The sequence below is a fragment of the Artemia franciscana genome, chromosome 5 (assembly GCF_032884065.1).
Source record: "Artemia franciscana chromosome 5, ASM3288406v1, whole genome shotgun sequence".
Taxonomy (NCBI): domain Eukaryota; kingdom Metazoa; phylum Arthropoda; class Branchiopoda; order Anostraca; family Artemiidae; genus Artemia; species Artemia franciscana.
This window is the reverse complement of record NC_088867.1, coordinates 49506371-49522924: the sequence shown is the minus strand read 5'-3', so window position 1 is coordinate 49522924 and position 16554 is coordinate 49506371. Positions and strand designations below refer to the sequence as shown.

The following is a 16554-nucleotide window of genomic DNA, read 5'->3' as shown; positions in this document are numbered from 1 at the left end:
ATTTGTCAATTGAACTAGGCTCAATTGCTTTAGAAGCATGATTGTCAATATTCAACCACCATTGCAATTCCGAAACTACATCGGATGTTAAAGTTAGCCTAGCCGCAAAATCACCCTTCGTGTGCCTTAGTGCTTGACTTTTCAACGATTCCGCTTTCCGGTAATATAAAAGCCCTAATTCCACTGCTGGGAAGGTTGAAACAAGAACACCTAGAGTTTCGGCCAAATTTTGAATCGTAGTCGATTCTTGACGAAGAATTTTTGAAACTAAATCTAGAACCTTTTTAATTTTTCTTTCCGGTAGGAAAATACGCATTAATTGCGAATCTAGCAAAAAAAGCCAGAAACTCTATTCTTTGACTTCAAATGAGAACTGACTTCCCCGGGTGAATATAGACATTGTTTTGACATTCTAAAAATGACCTTCCCAGAAGAAGGGTATCATGTAAATAAACAATTGACAACAACTTTTTCGTCAAAGAAGGGAGAAAACAGGCTTCATAAACTTCGTAAGAACCCTTGGGGCAGAGGAAAAGCCGTTTGGCATAGATGTGAAAGTATAACAACAGTCTATTTCAGAAATAAGCCACAATTGATCATTAAAATCAACAGGGCATGAATAATAAAAATCGACAAGGTCAACAGAAGCCATATAAAAATTTTTTGTCATTAAAAGAACCGCAGACTGAACACTTTCCATTTAAAAATGGTAAAATTTAATGCTTTTGTTTAGTCTTTTAAGATTCAGAATGAACCGAGAAGACCCATCTTTCTTTTGGTCCGTAAAAACGGGAGAAACACAAAGTATTTCTTTTATTCTGAACTCGGGTACTTTAATAATAACTCCTTTATGCAATAAAATATCAACTCATTTTCGTCAGATTTCTGCCTGCATTTCTTCAGACGTAAAACTTTTGTTTTTTGTTACCAAAGCTTTTAATGGTCTTTTCTCGAATTTAATCCTATAGCCTGAAGCCACAACATTCAAAATATTCAAATCACTTGTTATTGACTGCCATTTTGAGATAAACTTACTAATTCTTCCCGCTTTAAAATTATTAACCAAATGTTTTGACTTCCTATTGAAATTTACAACAAAATCATAAAAAATCGATGCTAGGGTGTGTTAAATGGTACATACCAACTATTTGCGATTCCTTTTCTGAAAATTCTGGAATTTTTGCCTCTCCTGAAGGTCCCGGATCTGCTTTTTGCGATAAAATGGACAGGGAGCCTCGTTCTGCTATCGGCAATAACGGTAGGCCCCCTCTTGCACGGTTTTTGGTCTTCCAAATGATTTTTTCAAATCCGCCCCGGATTTGGCTTTGAACGTTGTTTTGGCAACATCTTTGCCAAAAAGAAGCTCCGTGACTTTGACTTCGGGAGCGCATAAAGCGGATGCTACCATGGGATCTGGGCTCACCTCGAATTTCATCGCATGGCGTCTTTTTAGACTTAAATCATAATTGGTGAGGCCAAGCATGTCAACTGCATCTGTTAGGTTCTTAAGAATCTTTTCTTTGATATGCTCATTTTCGAGCTCAAGAATATCATTTACTGCCTCTAAAACACAAAAGGTTGAGTGAACAATTGTCCGCTGCACATGAAGTGGCTTAGCATCCCTTTGCTTAGCACGTGCTGAGAGAATGGCCCAAATATCACTATTTACCTTGGGAACAACAATTTTATCTGTACTCGCAGGCCTAGGGTGGTGCTAAAATAAATCTTTTGGCTTCCCTATTTCCAAAGGCTCGGAGAAAGCTCTGTTTGCAACTTTGGCAAGTTTTTTTTATGGATCTTGGGACCCTCTTTGTTACCAGAACGTTCCTCAGAAATCTTTTTGAATAGAGAGTCATTTGACGTGTTTTCTTTTAATCTTTTACCTTTTCGCTTTTCCTGAGAAGCCTTCCGTTTTTTGTCATGGATTTTTGCGGGGCTCATGGAGCCAGTTCTTATGGTTCTAGAACCTATTTGTGGGCTCCAAGAGCCTTATCAAGCATGAGTTTGAAACTCTGGGCTCTGAGAGCCATTATTTGTTCTATGATCACTATCACTCTCACTTGAGAGTATTATGCGATGCGAATGAGCTTTATATCGCCTTCCACATTCATAATCTTCATCAACTAAACTGTCCAACAATCCAATCCCTATTTCACTATCACTCATTATTTAATTTGATCTGAATCAAAGCGAATGCGAACGTCAAATGGTTTTGGTTTTGGTCAATTGAGGTGATTGCACGCGTCTATCTCAGTTTAACTCGAGGCGAAGCTAAGGCGCTCCTTTTGGAGTAGAATAATACATTTTATCTTTCTGATAACAAGAGACGTAAGTCAGAAAGACGGCCTTTTAAACCGAGGAACAGCTATACACAAAACAACACAGCACAATCCTTTTTCTGTCCGCCTCTTTGCGTTTTTTTATATTCTGAAACCTTTGAAACGTCGTAAAATATATTGGTGAAATATGTAAGATACCGATAAAATACGTAAAATATCACTTAAATACTTTAACTATGTAAATGATATAAAATAGGTAAAATACCAATTTTACGGGGGTCCGTAAAATTATGGTAAGATAAGTAAAATACCAAATTTCACTGTGACCAATTTTACCTATTACAACACTAATTGTTATGCATCTCATGTAAGCCCTTACGATTGGCCATCTTGTGACTGAGCCACATTGTCGTTAAAATTGTCGAAAAAGCAAAATTTGGTATATGTGTAACACTCATAATGTATTCTGCGTGTACATCAGTTAATTGAGCAGCATTGACCTTTCAAGCCTTATGCTTGTGATTAATTTATCAGATTGAAGATTTACAACAGAATTTTCTAAAATTAGAATAGCCGGAGGTCTATAACAATAGTTTCCTTTTCCATACTTGAATCTATACGTAATATTTAAAAATGCTAAGAAATAATTCAATGTTGATTTTGACTTTCTAACAAGACAAAAACAAACACAAAGAGAGGTTTGGCTGCATTCCACTCACAATCAGCTTTTAAAAATAGCAATAGATGCCTCAACTTCTGATAGTGTGAACTCCCTTGTTACCTTTTTCCAGTTGAAGGCATACGGCTCTTGGCACTAGAGCTTTTACACAAACTTTCAATTTGGCTATTGTCTTCAAAAATTTGGATACTACTGGAACGGTTTTGATCATTTTTTTAGAATAGAAGTTATAGTATTGCATAATAGGCAGATTAATATTATTTGAAAATATTAAGGTACAGCAGTTTAGGCTTCTTGTTTATGATTAATGTAAATTTCAAAGGTATACGCGAATTTATAGAGTGGTCTCGGAGTTATCTCAGGAAATAAACAAAGTTTGATTATGCCGAAAAAGTAATAGTTTTTACGGCTCATGGTTTGGCATACAACTATGCTGTTTTCAAATAGTGGAAGAAAACCAGATTGATCTAGAAGCAGAAATAACATCTACTTCTTAGGAATTGAAAGATGAGCTCAGATAACAAAAGCAAACAGAGGTTATCTGCTGTAATAAACATTACCAAGACAGTATTTCACTGGGGATTCATACCAACGGTCTTATATTTGGGTAATTTGAATTAGAAAAGACTCAATGGCTTCTGACCTAGTTTATAAAAAGTGCATTAGACCAAAACAACTCTTTGATGGCCAACAGTTCTTAGGGCTTGTGTCATAGACTAGGCCGTAGTCTATACTACTCAGACATAGGCCAGTCTACAATATAATAGACCAATCACCAGGTTAATTGTTTTGTGGTTAGGATCTTGAGAAGGAAATATGCCAAATAAATAAAAGCAGTACATTGCCCAGTAAAATTCTAGTTAATTGACATCTCGCTATCTTAGAAAAGGTTTAGGTTAGGGAAATGAAACTTTCAGGGATGGGTCTACAGACTAAAGCATGTCCTGGGAAGGAATTTTAAAGTACCCACCTCCACTCCTTCTCCCTCTGGAGAGCTGTGAAATTTGCCTACATTACAGGTCTATACCTATTGAAATTTTGACAAAACAACATCTTACCATAATTTCAGTTACTAGTTGCTTTTTAGCTCTGCCTTTAGCTCTGAAAATGCAATTCCTGTTATTTGAGTAGAATTTTGAGCTTTGTCAATGTTTTTTCAAAATTTAGGAAATGTATTTGCATATCTTTAAAACCTTATAGAATAGAATTAAGCAAAGTTAAGAAGCTTAAAACAATTTTGTTGTACTTCAATTAAGCAGAAGATCTATTCTTTTATAACACATGTATTTTTAAAGGTCATCAAAGGCCAGGGCTGTCTAGAAAGAGAAGGAGTAGAGATAGTTGCTTCATAATACCTTCCCAGGACATACTTTAGTCTGTAGATTCATCCCTAAAAATTTCATTTTCCTAACCTAAACCCTTTCTGAGATAGCAAGAAGTCAATTAACTAGAATTTTACCCACTGCCCTAATACTGACGTATATCCTGAGAATGTATCTGAATGTCCCTAAGTACACCCATTCCCCTCTATATAGGCTAGCCTGATGCAGTTATTTTGCATTATATTTTATTTACTGTTAGCATTTGATCCCGTATTACTGTTTAAAGTATAAATCTGTGCTTACCTTACACATATCAAATTTTACCCTTGTTTATTATAATATATTTCCTAGCAAAGTTAAATTTCAATAATCTTGCAATTCCCTTTCACTTGTTCCATGCAACTTGCATACATAACATATGGTATATTAAAACCAGGTAGGCCTATATGAATGTACAACAGAGATCTTTGTTACTTTTGGTTGTCTATAATCAAATAAAATCACATAATATAACCTGCTAATGATGTATTATTTTTGAATTTCATGCTGGGAGAGGTGGGTACAGTGGCGCACTTTCAGGTCAAAGCATCATAACTTTGGCAAATATTAACATTTTTGGATGATTTTTAAACTGTTGTGCAGGCAGTTTATTATTCTACACTGGTGATTTATTTCACACTTCTTCTTTGAACCAGTTTTTGATGGAGTCTTGTTTTCTGACAGCCACTTTTTGCGCCATTGTTGCCGACTAGGCAGGAACTATGGCACACCCCATCTGGAACAGTGGTGCACCCATCTGGAACAGTGGCGCAATCAAACTGCTAAGATGAATACTTTGTTCAATGAGTAAGGAAGTAAAAAATAATGAACTGAAAATAAAAGAACAAGGCACACTAGTTAATATTATAAGCAGTCAGGTCAATGGGGAAGACCAGTTGCTCCGCCTGTCTTTCTGTGCCACCAGAAATATTCAGAGCAGGTAGTTTCATTTTGACACTCAACTTGCTGAAAGTGTAATTTTCACTGGTCCTGATGAACTTGTAGAAAGGAACCATTCTCTTAATATACATTAGCTCAATGTCAAAGTTGGACTCAGAGAGGACTTCACCCACAGAGTAAATTTTGTTCTTTTTGATCTCCCCCTCGCAAACAAGAACATAATCTCCAACATGGACTTCATTGTCACACAAAAAATCGTTTTGGTCTTCAAGGCCACAGTGGAGGCTTTCATCACTATCACAGCTACTATTGCCTTTTGTGGCAGAGTCACCAAAGTCATCATCAGACAAAGAATCAGAAAACAGGGTCTTTACATGACTGTTTCTCTTGAAATTGCTGTCAAATTTAGCAAAGTATCCAACAGCACTGCCCTTTTTCTTAGGTTGGACATCCTGTTTTTTTGGCACTGGCTTTTGGATGATGGCTTTCTTTGTCTTGGGGTTAATCTTAGAAGTCTTGGCCTTCTTCTTTGCCTCCCATTCCATGAATTCTTTCTCTAAAGCATCTTTCACTGGGGTATCCATGGCAATGATACCCCAGCCTAGACATAGAACCCCAGCCTAACCTGGGCGATTGAATTCCTAGATTAGTTCTACTTAGTGGTCTGAAGGGGGGGACAGGATGTCCCACGTTAGACTGGGACAAGATCATAAGAAATTACCCAAAATCTTTGGGGGCAGAAGCCTTAAACAGGGTGGTATGGAGGAGAAGTGTTCGCCAGTGTGTTGGTCTCAGGCAGCTTAAGGCTGTGACGAGTTTGTAGTAGTAGTAGTAGAAGTCAAAACTATCATATAGGCTACCTACCGCGTGAAGTTTATGAATTAAAAAAATTTCAGGGTGCGCCACTATACCCTCCACCAAAACGCACCACTGTAGCCGAAATGCCCTCTTTTATCCATTTTGTGAACCAAAATTTGAAATAATGACCAAGAGACAAACTATGCACTATGTTCCAGATGAACTAATATTTGCCAGAATTCAACACTATTTGTAGCCTACAAACCTTAGCAAAGTAAAAAATATTTTCCATTTGTCCAAGATTTTATTTTTCAAAGCACTTAATCACATACCTCAAAAACTGCAATCACCCCAAAAAATTGAAAATGGCTGACAATCATAGACCATGTGACTGCCCTCCTAGTGCGTATTTTTTTAGAATTTAATCTAATTACAGGTGGCAGTGGGATCAAGTGCGCCACTGTAGCACACTGCGCCACTGTACCCACCTCTCCCCTAATTATCTAGTTCAACATTACAATAATGGTACATGCTTGTTATCTGATCTAACTATTACAATTTTAGAAAATCTGGACCTAAAAAACTTAACTAAAGAAGAGAAAAATAACAAATTGCCTATACAAGAAGATTATTGGATCCATGCTCTTGATATAGCTTATCCTTTTGGACTAAATGATCAAATCTCTTACTATAGAGATATGTCTAATGTTATTGCTGATTCTATGTTCCAAGCAATTAAAAATATGTTCCAATAGAGCCAATGTAAAATCTTCAGGTTTGGAATTTTACTTTAAGGATGATGAAATAGAATTATGATGTTATAGTGATTACATGGTTAGTATGTCCCATCATCCTTAAAGCAAAATTTCAAACCTGAAGATTTCATGTCAGCTTTATCAGCACATAGTTTTAATTATCCACATCATTTTATTTTATTTGAGAATGTCTATTCGATTTCTAGGGACCAAGGTTTAAAGCAAATTTTCTAGGAAACAATTGAAATATTTGTTAAAATATCTCATTTTTCAAAATTTCATATTTGTTTTACTGTTGATTAAAAGGCTTCATCCCTATTTTGAACTGTTATATTTTTTTCATGGAAAGGCAGTGTGGTCTTCAAATTATCTATGTCAAAAACTGATGATTTTAATTTTGAAGTAGCTAATTTCCCATTCCTCAAAAGTAACATACATTCAAATATCACTTACTCAGCTTTTTATTCTCAACTATTTAGATATGCAAAAATTTGCAGTAATTACATAGATTTTAAAAATAGATGTCACATGCTTAGCCAAAATAGATGTCTTAAGAGAATAGATGTCTTAGTTGATCTTAAGAGGTTTTTCTGCCAATACAATTAGATGGCAATAGAAAAAATTTAGTTTTCTGTATAATGAGCTTTCAGGTAAATATACAAAAAGAAAGACCAAAAAATACATAAGGACATTTTAATTTAATTTCTCTTTGATTTTTCTTTGGTGGTTTTTGTATTTATACAAGGTTTCCAGACCAGCTTGAAGGGCTTTAAATTTATAATTGGTTCCAGAAACCAATAACCTCCAGCCCATAAAGTCTGTCATTGTTCCAGATTTGTATTTAGGTTTCAACCACCTTGTGGGAATCTAATATGGATAGAACTAATCTTATTTTGTAGGTATTTTGTGGATAATTCTACTAGTAGGAATGTATTTCATAAGTTTTACCTAATGTAGGATGTCATAAAAATGTTTTATGGTAGATGCTCCACCTTGCAAGGTAAGGAATCCAACACATCAAAACCCATTTAGGCAGGTGGTATTCCTCTGAGGAGTCCTAATGGGTGGTAATGATTTGGAAATATTTTGTTAGATTTTAGGTGCTTTTGCTTGAAAATTTACAAAAGCTTACATTTATTAATGATGACTTTGCATGGATTTGGATTGGACATTTTGATTTACTCTACAGTTTGGTTATATTGTTCTGTCCTAGGTAATTACCTCCAACACATTATGCATCACAAGAGGGCCAAGCTTTTCAATTAAACACAGCTACATTATACATGTGGAAAGCAGTTGAGTTTTAGCTCATTAGATAATTCTATTATTCTTTCTTCGTTTCTAATTGAAAGATATTGAATTAATTATAAGCAAGGTTCTGTTAAGCACATGTACACTAAAAAAGGTAATCAAAAGTTTTTTCATTAATCTTTTTTTAGTTTGCCAATTCCAGGATTAGATCCTACAGATTTTGATGCCCTCTTAACAGCCATGCCTAGATTTTGTAATCTGATGGAGGACAGGTGCTGATACCTTTTAATTACAGTACAAATTACAAGTGTAATTAATTTGAATGTATTTCATTCATTTTGCTCAGGATGTATAGATGCCTCTCCATTTACATGTGTAGAACCTGAGTTTGGGAAAGGGGAAGTCTTATAAACAACAGCTGCCTTCTTCCCATGCTTTTTTAAAATAACATATTTTATTGTGCAATATCCCTTTTTTGGGTAGAATTCTACATGAAGGGTTTTTCTTGATCTTGGCAAGTAGACAAGTTAGGTGAATGAAATTTTCAGGAACAAAATTAGAGCCAAATTTCTTCTGTGTATGTGTTTTCAATTAATACTGTCCGGACTGTAAGCCATATCAAAGGTTTTTGTTTTTCAAATTTAAGACACACATTTGTAACTCTTTTAAAACCATGTAAATGAGTGTTTAGAAGATTTGGTGGTCAAAACACTATATTTGAGCATTATTTGTGCTTTAAATCTATTTTTGAAAGCTTTGTCAAAGTCCATCAATGGTCAGTGCTGTTTTTACTTACACTGCATAGGATAAGAGTGAAGCATTTTGCAATTACACTACTTTCTTGTAGGGTTATATAATACATTTTGAAGTACTGCAGACATTAAATTGGCAGAGTATTATTTAACACCCCTTACAAAATTATCTGCCTCCCCCCACCCCTGATCACCAAAAATGCTTATACCTGAGGCTTGTGGTATGCAATGAAACTTTATTATTAATTTTCCTTTCAGGGTTCAGGAAAGGTGCTGAGCCAGGAATGCCTCCTCTATCTGTAATGAGGTATTTATTTCTCAGTATTTTGATTTTTGTTTAATTCTGGGAGCTTTTCTTAGCCTTTTAAAGCTATTTAGATTGTGAGTCACCAACTCTGTGTTTGGTTTGTTCCGATTGATATTTTAGGCTGGTTTCTGCCAGTCTAATTAGTACTAATAACTTTATGGTAGCTTGAAAAAATAAACACTAACTAGTAAAAAGTTGCAACCATAACTTCCAGAGACACAAATTAGGTAAGCAATTGAAAAATGGGATCATTAAATGCAAACAAAATTTAAGTATTTCAAACTCTAAAACAAGTATAAAACCAAAAGAAATCTTTAAAACACAAAATTTTTCCGCAGTGCTTTGTTAAATGAAGAAATTTGCTAGTTTTAATTTTATTTTTCATGTTTTTGTAATTCATCAACAATTTTGTTTTTTTCAGGACAGTGGGAAAACGCCCTATAATTTTCTTTTTTTTTGTCTGGGGGAAGGGGGGTAGTGGCTACATACCTTTGGTTGTCCTTTTTTGCTATTAACAGCCAACAAATTAGTTGTAGTTGTCCACTTGATACACTATGGACAAAAAAAAAAAAAAAAAAAAAAAAAAAAAAAAAAAAAAAAAAAAAAAAAAAAAAAAAAAAAAAAAAAAAAAAAAATCAAATTGATAATAGTCAACAGTCATATCATTTTCATAAACCATGATTGACCTAACTAAGCTTGAGTCAAACAAAGCTTCAAGATATTACTTGAGTTTTATGAACTAACAATTGTTAATTACCTTACCTTAATTACCTTAATTCACACTTCAGAGCAAATTAGTTGCAAGAACTGTGATGCTCCGTAGTTGATGATGGCGATAGATCTGGTTGCTGTGCTAAGGTCAAGTGACAAACCATAGGGACTAGAGAGTGCTGGAGAGATGCAATTTAAGCCCATTCGGTAACGGTGATCACATGGTAGGTATGGTTCAAGGACCATTCTCCAGCGATTTAGAGTTGGCACCACCGCGCAACAGCAACTTCGGATAGAGTGTGTGAGATGGTTGGGTATGACAAGCTGCATCATCCTCCAAGCTAACTCTCTATTGTGTTCCACGACTGTTATGGTAGTGAGGGCTGGGAGGGGTTTTCCCACTGGAATCTCCATGGTTTGGCCTCCCATTCCTTGTCGAGCCTCTTTTTGAATTCCTCGGGCAAACAACCTTGCCCGTCTCTTGGCTTAGTTGGTTCCAATCGTTCACCACTCGCTGGCTGAAAAAATCTAGTCGGACTTTGGTGTTAACGCTGGGTTTGAACAGCTTTTTGGAAAGTCTTCGTGTTTGCTTTTGGTGGGGAGAGAAAGTGAACAGCTTCTGATCCGCTTGCTGGAGGTACCCGTAGGTGAGCAGCATGTCGTTACGCCTACGCTGAAAAACGAGTGTTGAGAGGTTAACAGATTGTAATCTTCTGTAGTAGGGCTGGCTGCGTAAACTGTCGATGCATTTGGTGGCTCTCCTCTGGACTCCCTCAACAAGTTGGATGTCACTCTTGTAAAAAGGACCAGCAAGACATGTTCCGAAATCTAGGATTGGCCTGACCAGAGCTTTATATAATTTCAGAAAAACTGTGGAGGATCGACTACTGATGGTTCTTTTCAGGAGTCCCAAATTTGCATTTGCTTTCGAAACTGCTTGGGCGGTGTGCTCGTGGAATTTTAAGCTGTCATCCAACAGGACTCCCAGGTCTCTACCACTACTAGAAGTAGGAATCAAGACTGTCGATGACGTTTTGACGTCGTACATAGTGTACTGGTGCTGCAGATTACCACGGCCGAAATGAAGAGTGACGCACTTTGAGATGTTGAAGGACAGAAGCCATTTATCTGCCCATACTTGAATTTGGTTGAGATCGGCTTGTAGGCTAATGTTGTCCGCGGTACCAAATAGCTTGGAGTCGTCGGCGTAAAGAGTCAAGTGGTTTTTTGTTTCAGCTACCAGGTCATTGATATAGATGAGGAATAAGGTCGGTCCGAGCACAGTTCCTTGAGGGACGCCGCTCAGAACTTGGCAAGGTGTTGAATAGATCTTTTCTCCGTCCGTGGTAAAGAGCCGAACCTTTTGCGTTCTGCCACCAAGGAAGTCCATTAGCCAGTCGACTAGTTTTTTATCAATGCCCACAGCTGTAAGTTTGGAGCGCAAACGACTATGGGGGACTTTGTCGAAGGCTTTGGCAATGTCTAGTAGAATTAGGTCGACAGGAAATCCTCTGTCAAGAAACTGAGTAATTAGCTCATAAGTTTCGAGTAGGTTGGTTTCGACTGACTTCCTGGGAAGAAAACCATGTTGTTTGTCCGAGATAATGCTGTTGGAAACTAGGTGCTTGAGAACTGCGTCGTTGACAATTCTCTCTAAAACCTTAGCGACAGCAGACGTAAGGCTTATAGGTCTGTAGTTTTCAGCTTTAGACCGGTCACCCTTTTTGAATATGGGTGTAACATAAGCAGTCTTCCATTGTGAGGGAACAACTCTGCAATCGAGAGAAAACTGAAATAAATGGCACAAAGCGGGGGAAATCTCGGTGGCTGTTTCTTTGAGCAACCTCGGGTGGATTCCGTCGGGGCCGGCTGATTTGTTGGCATCGAGGTTTTTTAGCCTCTTTTCCACCATAGGTACAGTGATAACAACTGTACTCATGGGAGACGGTATGACGTATTTAGGAGGGGGTGGAGACTCACTATCTGGTTCTGTTGTGAAGACGGAAGCGAACTGGTTGTTTAGTAAGTTTGCTAGTTTCTGGGTGTCAGTCACTTCTCCTCCATCATCAGTAGTGAGGCGTTTAACACAGCGCCTAGCGTGGTCTTTACTAGAGACGTAATTCCAAAACTTTTTTGGGTTACTCTTGCATTCATTGGCAAGTCCAAGCTCAAAATTTTGGTATAGTTGTTTAGTTAAGTTTCGTAGTCTGTTCCGAGCTTGAACGTACTTTTCATAGTGACCAGGCTTATCTCTTTTTTTCCAGTGGCGCAATTTGCGATTTCTTTGTCTTTTAATGCTAGGGGTCATATACAGTAATGTCTTCGGTACAGGAACCAGCCTTTCTGTCGTGTTTCTACTCTGAATCTCGGTGACAGCTGTCAGGAATTTCTCCCACTGGTCGTCGACATCGCCCTGAAGTTAATTCATTAAAAAATGAAGATTTTAGCTAATTAGTTGCAAACCCTGACAAGCTTAACTGTTGCTGTGCTGCTGATTATCAATTTGCATGTTAATTTATTATAAATTATTATGCTACTACCACAACTACTAACAAATAGAAATTTCAATAAAACTATTTCCTCTTTGCTCACAGGAGCAATATAGTTTGTAAAAATATTACTAAAACTTTTTTTTAAAGAGAGTAGTAACATGCTGTTAGGTTGTTGTTCAGCCAACAAAATTTCTTAGTTATCTACTTTATCAACTGAGGGCACAAAACACATATATTTTTCAACTAAAGTTGATCTTACCATGTTCGAAAGAGATAAGGCTAGATAAGTTACTCAATTTGTGTAAACCAACAATTGTTTTTCACCTATTTCAGATTTTTTATCTTCAACTATACATCAATCTACATTACTTGGAGTTCCCCAAGGCTCTGTCTTTTGCCTTCTGTCTTTTCTAATATATATCAATCATTTTCATTAAGCTTTCTCAGTCTCATGCTTGGATATTCTTTTCTTTTCCACTATTCTTGATTATTAATCAGCTAACAGTTTTGCACTAAATATACCAAAAATATGATTAATATTAAAAAAAAATATGTCAAATTTGATAAATGCAAATCAATGCAAAGTCTCTTCTAAGCATTGTTCTAGCATCCTTCAAAGCTATTGTTCTTTATTTTGCTTATAAACGTTCAAAAATCATGTCAAAGCAAAGCAGGTCCTACAAGCAATAGGGCTTTAAAACCTTCTCTTCCCTCCACATTTTGATTTGAAAAAATCCTGAATTAAATCTGCGTTTGTTTATTTCCCTTGTTTCTTAGCAGCTAACTTTAGTTAAGTGATTTTCAACATAAGTGTCACAATATAAAAATGGTCACTTCATTTTAAGACCTAAATTTGTTTCCTCTTTCATCAGATGCTTGACAACCCTGATGCCAGACAATGATACACTGACTGGTCTTATTCTTAGATCTAAATTCGCTCCAAAGCTTACTATTGCTTGATTCTGGATATACACAAAGAACTAGTGGATAAATTTGTGTTATTATGAACACCAAAAAAAAACATTAAAATCCGCTCTTTGTTCATAAATATATTATTATCTTTGTCTCAAATTTTATTTGTTTCTTTGGTAGATATTTAATATAACATTTATTTTTTTCACATTTCATGGAAAAGGTTAAATAATTATGTAGATAATTATTAAAAGGTAGATAATTATTCTTGCTATTTATATTACCACTTCTAGGTAATTAGGTCTAGTATTTTGAGTCTTTTTTCTCCTTAGGCCTTCATTTATTAATGGGGAGATGGAGTAAATATGTCGCCATTTATTCAAAAAATAAAATGAACTTCTACTTGTTGTTTTCCAAAACAGTTAAGAATTTCACTGTTATTGAAGTAACAGTGAATAGCAGTAGAATAATAATAATAACAGTTAACGGAATTTCTCTGTTATTGAAATGTATAATAATTAAGTATACTCATTATTTATGTTGCTACATCTATGTAATTAGGTCTTGTATTTACTAGGTCTAGGTCGTCTTTCTAAGGTCTAGCATTTGGAGTCTTCTCTCATTAGACCTTCATTTAATGAGGAGGAATTTTGCAATGGGATATGGGAAACATACCTTAGGTTACATGGTTTCATGCAAAATGGGTTGCATTTGGAATGTCAAGGCATTTTCTTAGTTGTCTCCTTGGTCTATCAAGGAGTAGAGAAAAAATGTTCCCAAAAAACAATGATGGTCAGCAGTGACGTCATTTTCATCAACAAGAGTTGATGAGAATTTCACTAAAAATTTTGAGTCGCTATTTTCTGTTTGCTTGCAGACATGAAATTGTTGCAAAGAATTTTTTTTTCATGACACAGGAAACATGCATTTATACTGTTTTTTTATCAGCCTACAAGTTTTTCTTAGTTTTCTACTTGATCTACAAAGGACATTTAAAAAACCCAAAATCAAACAAATGAAAAACAGTGAAAATGGTTAACTTTGATATAATTTCTGTGGTTGAGAGAAGGGAATAAAGGGCATTTTGAAAACAAAACAAAAACCTAAACAGCTTTACATCCAAATAAAATGGGAGTGGGAAGATCAGAACAACCAATAGAGCTTGCTTGGTCAAATTGGGGGGGGAGATGGGGTTGTTGTCAATTAAAATTACCAAAAAAATATATCATATAATACCTTTTAAAATACTGCAGATGTCCAGTAATTTCTGAAATCTCACTGCTTGCAGTTGAATTGGTCATTTTTTTTATGACTTAATACATATTCCTTGAAGACTTCACTGCCTTTTCGTGACGAGCATAGTAGTTGAATTTTGTATAGCCCTACATGTGCTTTATTCTGAGAACTGGAGAAAAAAATTCGCCTCCTTCTCCCAGCTAAAGAAATATCACATAACAGTTTTGGAATACTGTAAATGACCTGCTATTTTCAAATATTCATTGATTTCTGTTGAACTGGTAACTTTTTATGATTTTTTTTTGCTTAATTCACGCAGAATTCACTACCCTTTCATGACAAACTTAAAAGATTAAAAAAAAAAAAATACACTATTTTAGAAAAGCTATTAATTGACCAAATCAATTAACTCTATAAAATGACAAGTATGCAGAAGTGGAAATGAATACTTGTTTTTTTTTATTATATTGTGCCAATCATTGGCGAATTTGTTCTGTATTTGGATAATTTTAAGTAAGTACTTTGTAATTAAAACTATTTCTATGTTGTTAACTGATTTGGGTCATGAGCAGTTCAATACCAAACAAATTTATCAACCTCGTTTATCCCTTAGAAATGATATGGAATTGTTAACAAAATCAGTATTTCTTTATTAGTGCTTCAAATAGCTTTACTAAATGCGTATACTCCTTAGATTAATTTGACTGTTCCTTTGGATATTTTGTAGATTTTATTCTTTATATTATATATATTTTATTCTTTAGATTTTATTAGAGACTTCAGATTTTATTCTTGGCATGGCAGAGTGTAAATTTAGTAATGCTTTATTTTCAGCTTACTTTGGGGATGAATCAACTAAAATGATGAAGCCTAGCAGAGACGTCTGACAACACTGTGTAGTCATTTTTGTTACGGAATGGATTTTAATAAAATCTTTTGCCAGAATTAACCAATCCACATATATACAAGGGCAGAGAATTTTTTTTTTTTTACCAAAAAATGGTTGATAGAGAATTAATTAGTTTCTATATATGAACATAACACTGTCATAATGATAAAGTATCAGGAAATCACAAAAATAACATAATAGAAGCGGAACGTATTTAAACCAATATTGAAAGAATACAGAATAAAGCGAACAAAACAATGGAACAAGTAACCATATGTTTTATCTAAAAATAAAAAAAAACAGAAGAAAATACAATGTAAAGAACTCAAATAAAGTAGGTGCAACATAGACATAACTGCAAAAACAGTTGAGAAGTAGGATTACAATACGAAAACAGAATCAAACAGTGCTGCTTAGGGCTTAAATTCAGTTTAAGACGTATCGCTGGCACACCTTTCATGCTTCTATTTATGCCTATGTTTTTATTTGATGTCTATGTTTTAAATGTCGTTAATGAGGTTTATGACCTTAAGACAGGTGGGCCTTTCTCTTTAGTTATTCAGTACATTCCAGACTGTATAATGCACGTCCTCTTAGATGGCAATATGTCTATTTTTTTTATGTTTATATTTGACGTCTATGTTTTTAAATGAGATTTTTTTACCTTAAGAAAGGCATGTCTTTCTCTTTAGTTATTCAGTGCATTGTAAGTTGCATAATGTACGTTTTCTAAAATGGACAAACAATTTATTTATATGTTGAAGTTTAACAATAAATACATCTAAGAAATTTTGATTCTGCATTCGCATCCCCCTACTTGAAAACAAACAATTCAAAGGGTGGAAAGCTTTCCCATATTCGAGAAGCGAATTGCACTTTTCGGGGTAACAAAAAGACATTCGCACTCTTACTAATTAATGAAAGCTTGAGTTTAACAAAATATCAAATATAAAAAATTGAAGTAAAAAAATGCATTTTCGTTTTATGGCACAAAAAAAACAGATCAATTTAAAAACTAGAGGATCCAGGTGCTTAATACCGACTCTGCAGGTTGGCATTGTGAATATCTTTAAAAATGAGCTTATTTTTTATGAGTTCTGATATTTAAGTTTATTTCATAAGTGAATAAATGAAAGTAATGGGGTGTTGAAAAGAAAAGAAGTGTAGAGAACAATGGTATATTTTGTATCAGCAGATTGTTTGGAACAGCTACATTTTAAAAACCTGACAAA

The 16554-nt window shown here is 35.1% G+C and overlaps 1 long non-coding RNA gene across 1 annotated transcript; it reads left to right on the top strand.

The window, feature by feature from the left end:
* Positions 1-3379: 3379 nt before the first annotated feature.
* Positions 3380-15378, top strand: LOC136027539 (uncharacterized). The gene is made up of 3 exons (XR_010617626.1): positions 3380-3494; positions 9034-9082; positions 15268-15378. It is a non-coding gene; the product is annotated as an uncharacterized LOC136027539 (long non-coding RNA).
* Positions 15379-16554: the final 1176 nt, after the last annotated feature.